The sequence below is a fragment of the Acomys minous genome (genome assembly GCF_964271855.1).
Source record: "Acomys minous genome assembly, chromosome: 1".
NCBI lineage: Eukaryota > Metazoa > Chordata > Mammalia > Rodentia > Muridae > Acomys > Acomys minous.
The window spans coordinates 5192848-5199950 of NC_140483.1; the positions used below are offsets into that span (position 1 = coordinate 5192848).

General features: G+C 47.8%; 1 pseudogene across 1 annotated transcript; it reads left to right on the forward strand.

Moving 5' to 3' along the window:
* Nucleotides 1–5335: 5335 nt before the first annotated feature.
* Nucleotides 5336–5937, forward strand: LOC311595343 (large ribosomal subunit protein eL29-like; annotated as a pseudogene). Its single transcript has one exon. The product of its transcript is annotated as a large ribosomal subunit protein eL29-like (transcript).
* The last annotated feature ends 1166 nt before the right edge of the window (nt 5938–7103 follow it).

The following is a 7103-nucleotide window of genomic DNA, read 5'->3' on the forward strand; positions in this document are numbered from 1 at the left end:
CATTTACACTTGAGTGTGATGAGTTTCATAGGTCACCTCCATCTTCCGCCCTAACAAGACCACGGCAATCTGAGGTCACTGAGCACAAGGGAGGAACGGTAAAGAAGGCAACGGAAGGCTGTGCACAGTTCTGCTCCAGTTAGGGCCACGGGCAAGCTGTGGTTCGGTTCCATAGGCTTCCAGGGGAGGCAGTGCTGGGCTACCCTTTAGGTCACAGGATAGCTCTGTGGCACAGCATATGTTGGGAACAGTTAGCCTCTCTTGGGGTGACTTCTAGGAAGACAGTTCAGGCACACCGAGGAGCTGCTGTTTGGGCTGCAGCAGAGTTTGGTAGAGTGAGCCCCCTCCCCAGAGGCCCTCGATATAAAATCTTCAATTTTTCCATTTTTCTTTTCTTTGCTGTAAAGAAAGAGGTCAAATGAGCCTCAGGGTGGGGCAAAGCTAAACATCTCTCCCTTCATAGGCATCCTAATGATTAGCTTAGCTGTTTCTTTCCTTGGAGCTGAAAGACCTAGATGCCTGGGCCCTCACTGATGTGGCAGGGTCTTCCTGCTGGTGTGGAGTCCAAGCATCTTGATGCTGGATTACAAGAGACTCTTTCTTGGCACACAGGCTGGAACATGGAGCGTGTTTATATTTCACTTATTCAATAGGTTGGTGGGCAGGTTTGTTTATTTGTTTGTTTGTTTTGTTTTGTTTTTTATTTTGTCAACTTGGCACAGGCCACAATCATCTGGGAAGAGGAAACTTAAATGAAGAATTGTCCTCTTAACTCTGGCCTGTGGTGTATTTTCTTAACCGGTGTATGATGTGGGAGGGCCCTGCCCACTGTTGGTGGTACCGTGCCTGGCCTGGTGGTCTTGAGTGTATAAGGAAGCAGGCTGAGTAAGTCAAGAGGAACAAGCCAGCAAGCAGCATGCCTCCATGGCCTCTGTTCAGTTCCTGCTCCTGGGTTCCTGCCCTGACTTCCCTTAGTGAGGGACTGTGAGCTACAGGATGAAACAAATCCTTTTATTTCCATGTTGCTTTTTGTCATACTGTTTACCTCAGCTATAGAAAGAAAACTGGGACAGTTGGCAAAGGCTGTCCTTTCTGAGAAGCTCAGTTCCTGGGAGGAAATGACTATTCAGATTTCCCAAAAAAGTCAACTGCTTTGTCAGCATGTATCTTTCCTGTGCTCTGGAATTAGACATGCTCAGAAACCAAGAACCATTAAGTCTAAGCTAAGATGGCAAAAGCTAGGCAGCTCTGCCACTAGGTTCTGTTTCCTTCTGGCAGAAGCTGCCATTTTATGCCCAGATTGTGTTTCTTTTTTCTGAACATAGGAACACTTCTATCATGGGCAACCCTCCCAACATGAGGAACCCTCCCAACATGGGGAACCCTCCTAACACGGGCAACCCTCCCACCATGGACTTATAAGTGAAGTACTCTTTGCTCTGTGCTCAATGTTTCTCAATTCCATAACCATAGGCAAACTGCCAGTAACCCTTCTTTAAAGACCTGTCTAATTGAGCATTAATTTGGCCAGAAACTATGTTGATTAGCCATGAACTAGACAATAATAGAGTTGATAAAATACACTAACTTCAGTTAAATGTACAAATATATTTCTTGGACTTTTTTTTTGTACTTAAAATTTTTTTATCTTTTAAATGATTTATTCAGATAACATCCTGATTGTTACCCCCTCACTTGTATCTTCCCATTCCCCCCTCCGTCCTTCCCTCTTTCACCATATTCCCTTCCCCTAGACCTGTGACAGAAGGGGACCTCTTCCCCCACAATATGATCACAGCCTACCGGGTCTCATCCAGATAGCCTGCTTCCCCTTCCTCGGAGTGCTACTAGGCCTCCCTACCAAAGGGAAGTGGTCGAATAGGGGGCACCAGAGTTTATGTCAGAGGCAGTGCCCACTCTCTACACAACTGTGGAGAATGTGCTGTCCATTGGCTAGAGCAGAGTGGGGTGTCTAGGTTTACCGCATGCGTTTTCCTGGCTGGTACAGCAGTTGTGCATGCCCCCTTTTGGACTTCTCTTGAACCATCCCATGTTTGCATGTACAATGCCCAGGGACATTCCTGGCATAATAGATAGGAAGTAAACAGTAATTATTTGCCACCTCTACCTGGTATGAATTAGCCGGGGTGAGCACAAAACTCATTCACTACATTTTACACACACACACACACACACACACACACACACCCCCCACAAGCACATGTGTCAGAACATGAGGGTGGAAGTCAATGACAACTTCAGAGAGTTGGTTTTCTTCTTCTACTGTGTATGTCAAGGCATCAGACGTGGGCCACCAGGCTTGGAGGCAAGGACACTTACCTGCTAAGCTATGACACCAGCCACCATTCACATTAAAAACAAAACAAAAACAAAAACGAAAATAGTCTATGTACATTTTACCCCTTACCAAGGCAGACCAGGCCTACATTTAAAAAGAAATGTAAGAAGGAAAAAAAAAGTTTCCCTCAAATGATAGGAGAGCAGTTTGCTGTAAACCTTGGAATCTTGAATACTTAGTTGTTACTTCATCAAGGACGAGGAAGTAAATGTTACTGTGAGTGAGGTTTAAGGGCTGGGATTCAAGGTATATTTGCCCATCATGCCTAGGTCCAGGCTTTGATTATCATCATAACAAGTGCTGGTGAGAATGTAGGAGAAGCAGGACCTATGAGGCACTGCTGATTGGAATGTAAACTTCAGAACAGTACTGAGCCTCTTCAAAACACTAAGGAAGACCCATCTCTAGCACCCTAGGAACGTGCTCCAAAGAGCTGAGCTAATACACTACAGAGACCCCTGCACAGGGCACTGCACATACTATTCAGGATAGGATACCTGCCTGGGTGCCCTTTCGCAGAAGAATGGCTAAAGAAAAGGAGCATCTCACTGTAAAAATGAAGTACCACCACCTGCAGGAAACAGTGCAAGGTAGAACAGGGGATCCCTGTGTTAAACAAGATAAGCCAGTCAGAAAGATAAATGTCATGCGACTTCTCCCGTAAGAGAATCCGGATATTTTTAGCAAAGAAGACTTAAAAGTAGAAAGGAGATTGTTAGGTAAGAATATTTATTTCATTTCATTTATTTATTTACATATTTATTTTTAAACAGGGTCTTACTACGTAGCCATGGCTGGCCTCAAACTCACAGAGATCTGCCTGCCTCTGCCTCCAGAGTGCTGGGATCAAAGCTGTGCCCCACACTGGCCCTGAACAAGGGCGGGGGTGGGGTGGGGCGGGGGCTGTTTGGGAAGAGGAAGAAGACAAGTGGCAACAGTAGGGGAACAAGAGAGAATTATGGGGTGAAGATTATCAAGGCATATAATACACATGTGCGAAGATAGCATAAAACACCCATTCTTTTGTGTTTGTTTGTGTGCATGTGTTCCTGGGGGCATGTGCGCATGTATGGAAGGGTACGTGCCTGTGTTTACACGTGTCAAGGTGAGATGGACAGCGAGTCCTCCTCTCTGCCTCCCTCTCCACTGTAGTTTCTGAGCTAGTGTCCTGCTGAACTTGGAGCTTGCAGTGTTGGCTCTATGGGCTGGCCACTGAGCCCTGGGCTCCGCTGGTCTCTACCTCCCAGTGTGAGAGCTACACATATGCACTGCCAGGCCTGGCTTCCAAGTGGGTTCGGGAGTCAAACTCGGATCCTTATGTTTGCACAGCAGGAACCGCAGTAAGTTAGGTCCTCAGCCCCCAAACCTGTCCTTTTGCACATTGAGCCCGCTCTAGTAAGAACTTTTAGAGTAGTGTTTTATTTTGCTCTTTCATTTCTTTTCGCTTTCCTTTCTCACATCTTTAGGGTGCCTGTCAATTGTTTTCTGCTTAGACAAGACACTTAATAGTCACCAATGGATGGGCTCAAATTAACAGCCATTACAACCTCCCAGTGCTTTCTGTTTGGACACACGTCTATTGATCTGCTAAGGTTTTGGTCCCTCAGAAACTCAAATAGCATGCCATTTAATTTGGCGTCTGTGCTGTGTGAGCACCACACAAGGGGCAGTGACAGGGCATAGGAAGGGTGAAAAGCTATTAGTGCTTTCGAAGAAGTCGGGGAGGAACAGGGTTCCTTTGATCACTGTCATCTCACCTTTGCACTTTTATCACTGATGTCTGACACTGTTGGTTGGCAGACAGTGGAGGAAGATAAATGTGCCCATGTGGATAGGTTTAATATCGAAAGTGGGCCCGAGGCACACGCATTAGTTCAGCCAGGTGACTGTTACGCCGAAAGCTTTGGGAGCCGCCATTGCAGACCCCTTCAGGTTGGTGAGGCACCCCGGACTGCGAACAGTCCGTAGCCCAAGCACCCCCTTTGCACTCAGGCTGTGCGCTGACTCAGGCTTTTCCACCGTGAGTCCTCAGTTGACTGGTGAATACAAAACGCCTCTCTGAACAAAAGGCATTCAAGATTCCCTGAAGACAAGACAACCTGCTTTGGTTTCTGTGTCTGGTACCGGGGGTATCAAGGGAGATAAAGCGCTGATTGACAGGGAGGTGGGATACAGAATAACACAACTCATTGTCCTCACATTGACTGCAAGGATAATAGGGAGTTAGCGAGTCACCGTAATGTCACAGACCACTGTGAACTTGGGAAGAACTCAAGGATCAGAAAGTAACATGAAACAAGGACAGAAATGGAGATAATATTGGGTTACTGAACATTCTCAAATTGTCCTGAAACGCATCCCGTCCCTTTGGAGGGGGCATGTTTTTGACAAGGGACACAATGGGAAGAAACTGGCGGTGGTAACAATATCAGCGTTTTCTTTCACTACGGGCCGTAATGTGAACTTCTTAGAAGACACCTTCTTTCACCACGCCTTTGTTGTCCTGTCTATTGAGGAACCCAGAGGCCAAAGTCGCTGCCTTGTTCCGGGGCTGTCTGAAAGCAAGGAGCTTGACTCTCCTGGCCAAGGACAGCTGCCCTGTTGTGAATGACAGCATGGGTTTGCAGCCAAAGGCAGAGGAAGGGAACCGGGGAGGGAATGTGAGATGGCAAGAGAGGGACTCAGCAGGGGAAGAATTCGGGGCACACAAGTAAAAGGGTAGGAAGCGAAGAGCGCAGGTGGCTGTGGAGAAAAGAAAAGGGATTTGTGATGAGGGATGAGTGATGGGATGGATATGAACCAGGATCCAAATGTGCTTCTCCTCAGACATCACTGCATCTCAATAATGTGAGAGCCGACCCACTTCTGCAGTTTGTTTTGTCAGAACTACAAGTTTACCCTCAAATTACCTTTATTTTTTTGGTGAGGACATTCAGTTATTAATTGGGAACTTTAAAAAAAATCTGTATGGCCTCGGGTTACCGTGAGTGTTGGCCATGCGGCATCCGATGCCATTGGTGCAGACATGGCCAAGTCCAAGAACCACACCACACACAACCAGTCCCGCAAATGGCACAGAAATGGCGTCAAGAAGCCCCATCACAAAGATACAAATCTCTTAAGGGGTTTGACCCCAAGTTCCTGAGGAACAAGCGCTTTGCCAAGAAGCACAACAAGAAAGGCCTGAAGAAGCTGCAGGCAAACAACACAAAGGCAATGAGTGCCCGTGCAGAGGCCATTAAGGCCCTTGTGAATGAAGCCTAAGGCAGTTAAGCCCAAGATGCCAAAGGGCCCCAGCTGCAAACTCAGCCGGCTTGCTTTCATCGCTCATCCCAAGCTTGGGAAGAAGATTCGAAACTACATGAGCAAGGGTCGTAGGCTCTGCCAACCACAGCCCACGGTTCAAACCAAGGCGAAAGCCGCAGCTGAGACCCAGGCTGCAGCCCCAGCTCAGGCTCCCAAAGCTGCCCAGGCCCCTGTGAGGGCTCCATAGAAAAGGCTTCTGCCTATGTGAAGACAGATGGACTGGTATGACACACCCACCTACACACTATTTACAGGTGACCAGTGTCCTATGCTGTTTTTACAAATAAACCTGAAGCAAGCTCTGTTTTTTTTTTTAAAAAATCTGTAATACCCTATACTCCAGTAGCCTTTGCCACACCCTCACCCCAGAGAAGGCGTTGATCAGCTGAGCACCCTGAGTATGAGCACCTACCCTCAGGACATCAGCTCACTGCCATGGGCTCACTCCTGAAGCCTGAGAAACACAAGTGTGCACACACAACATTTCAACTTGGAGAGCAGAGGGCTCACAGCCACGGAGTCCATTCCCATACCTGTCAGAGATCACAGGCCCAGAAGAAGTGTCACTGCAGGGGCTGCGAGGAGGGGGCCGTAAGCAGAAACGCAGGGCAATTGAGGAAGCACTTGGTGTCAGCCTTTAGCCTTCACACACATGGGCACACTCATGCACACCCATTCACATGCATATACCCACATACATGCAAACACTAATGCATGCATAGACCCCCACACGTGTGTGTGTGTGTGTGTGTGTGTGTGTGTGTGTGTGTGTGTGTGTGTGCCAAAAAAATCAAAATGCTGACATATGACTACCAGGAAGTCTAACATGACTAGTGTAGACCTGATATAGGAGTAGGACTGATATACTCTTACAGCTTTGAATTATGTCAGTGTCCACATCTGTCGGATATTCCAGCAGGGGCCCCTTGGGGGGCTGACGGCTGATGCTTTCCATGGCACCTGGAAGCTTCTCAACTCCAAGATAATGGTCTGGCATAATCTTGCAGAGAGCCAACAACACAAACAAGGCGGGCCTGACTCCTCCAACGTGGTTTCCAAGAGTAACTTTCTTTTAATAGAAACGGAGTTGAGACAATGTTGAGGGACAGAGCAATTCTCCTCTCAAGCACAAGAACAAAAGCTGAAGCCACAGAAACCAAGTGAAAACCATAGCGAGTCAAGCGTGATCACAGAGTGGGCGTGCCTGGGACCCAGTGCTGGCTAGGAGGAAGCAGGCAAGTCTCCGGGGCTTGCTGGCCAGCTAGCATAGCCGATTTGGCCAGGCCCATTCCACAGCCAGCCTCTTGAGTGCCTTCACCGTGAACACCGACACCTCGTATGACCTCACTGTTTGATTTCTCTCCGCTCAAACTGAGGAACCTTAGAGAGCCTCACTAGGAGATGAAAGTAACAGGGACTGAGGCACGGAGTAAACTGA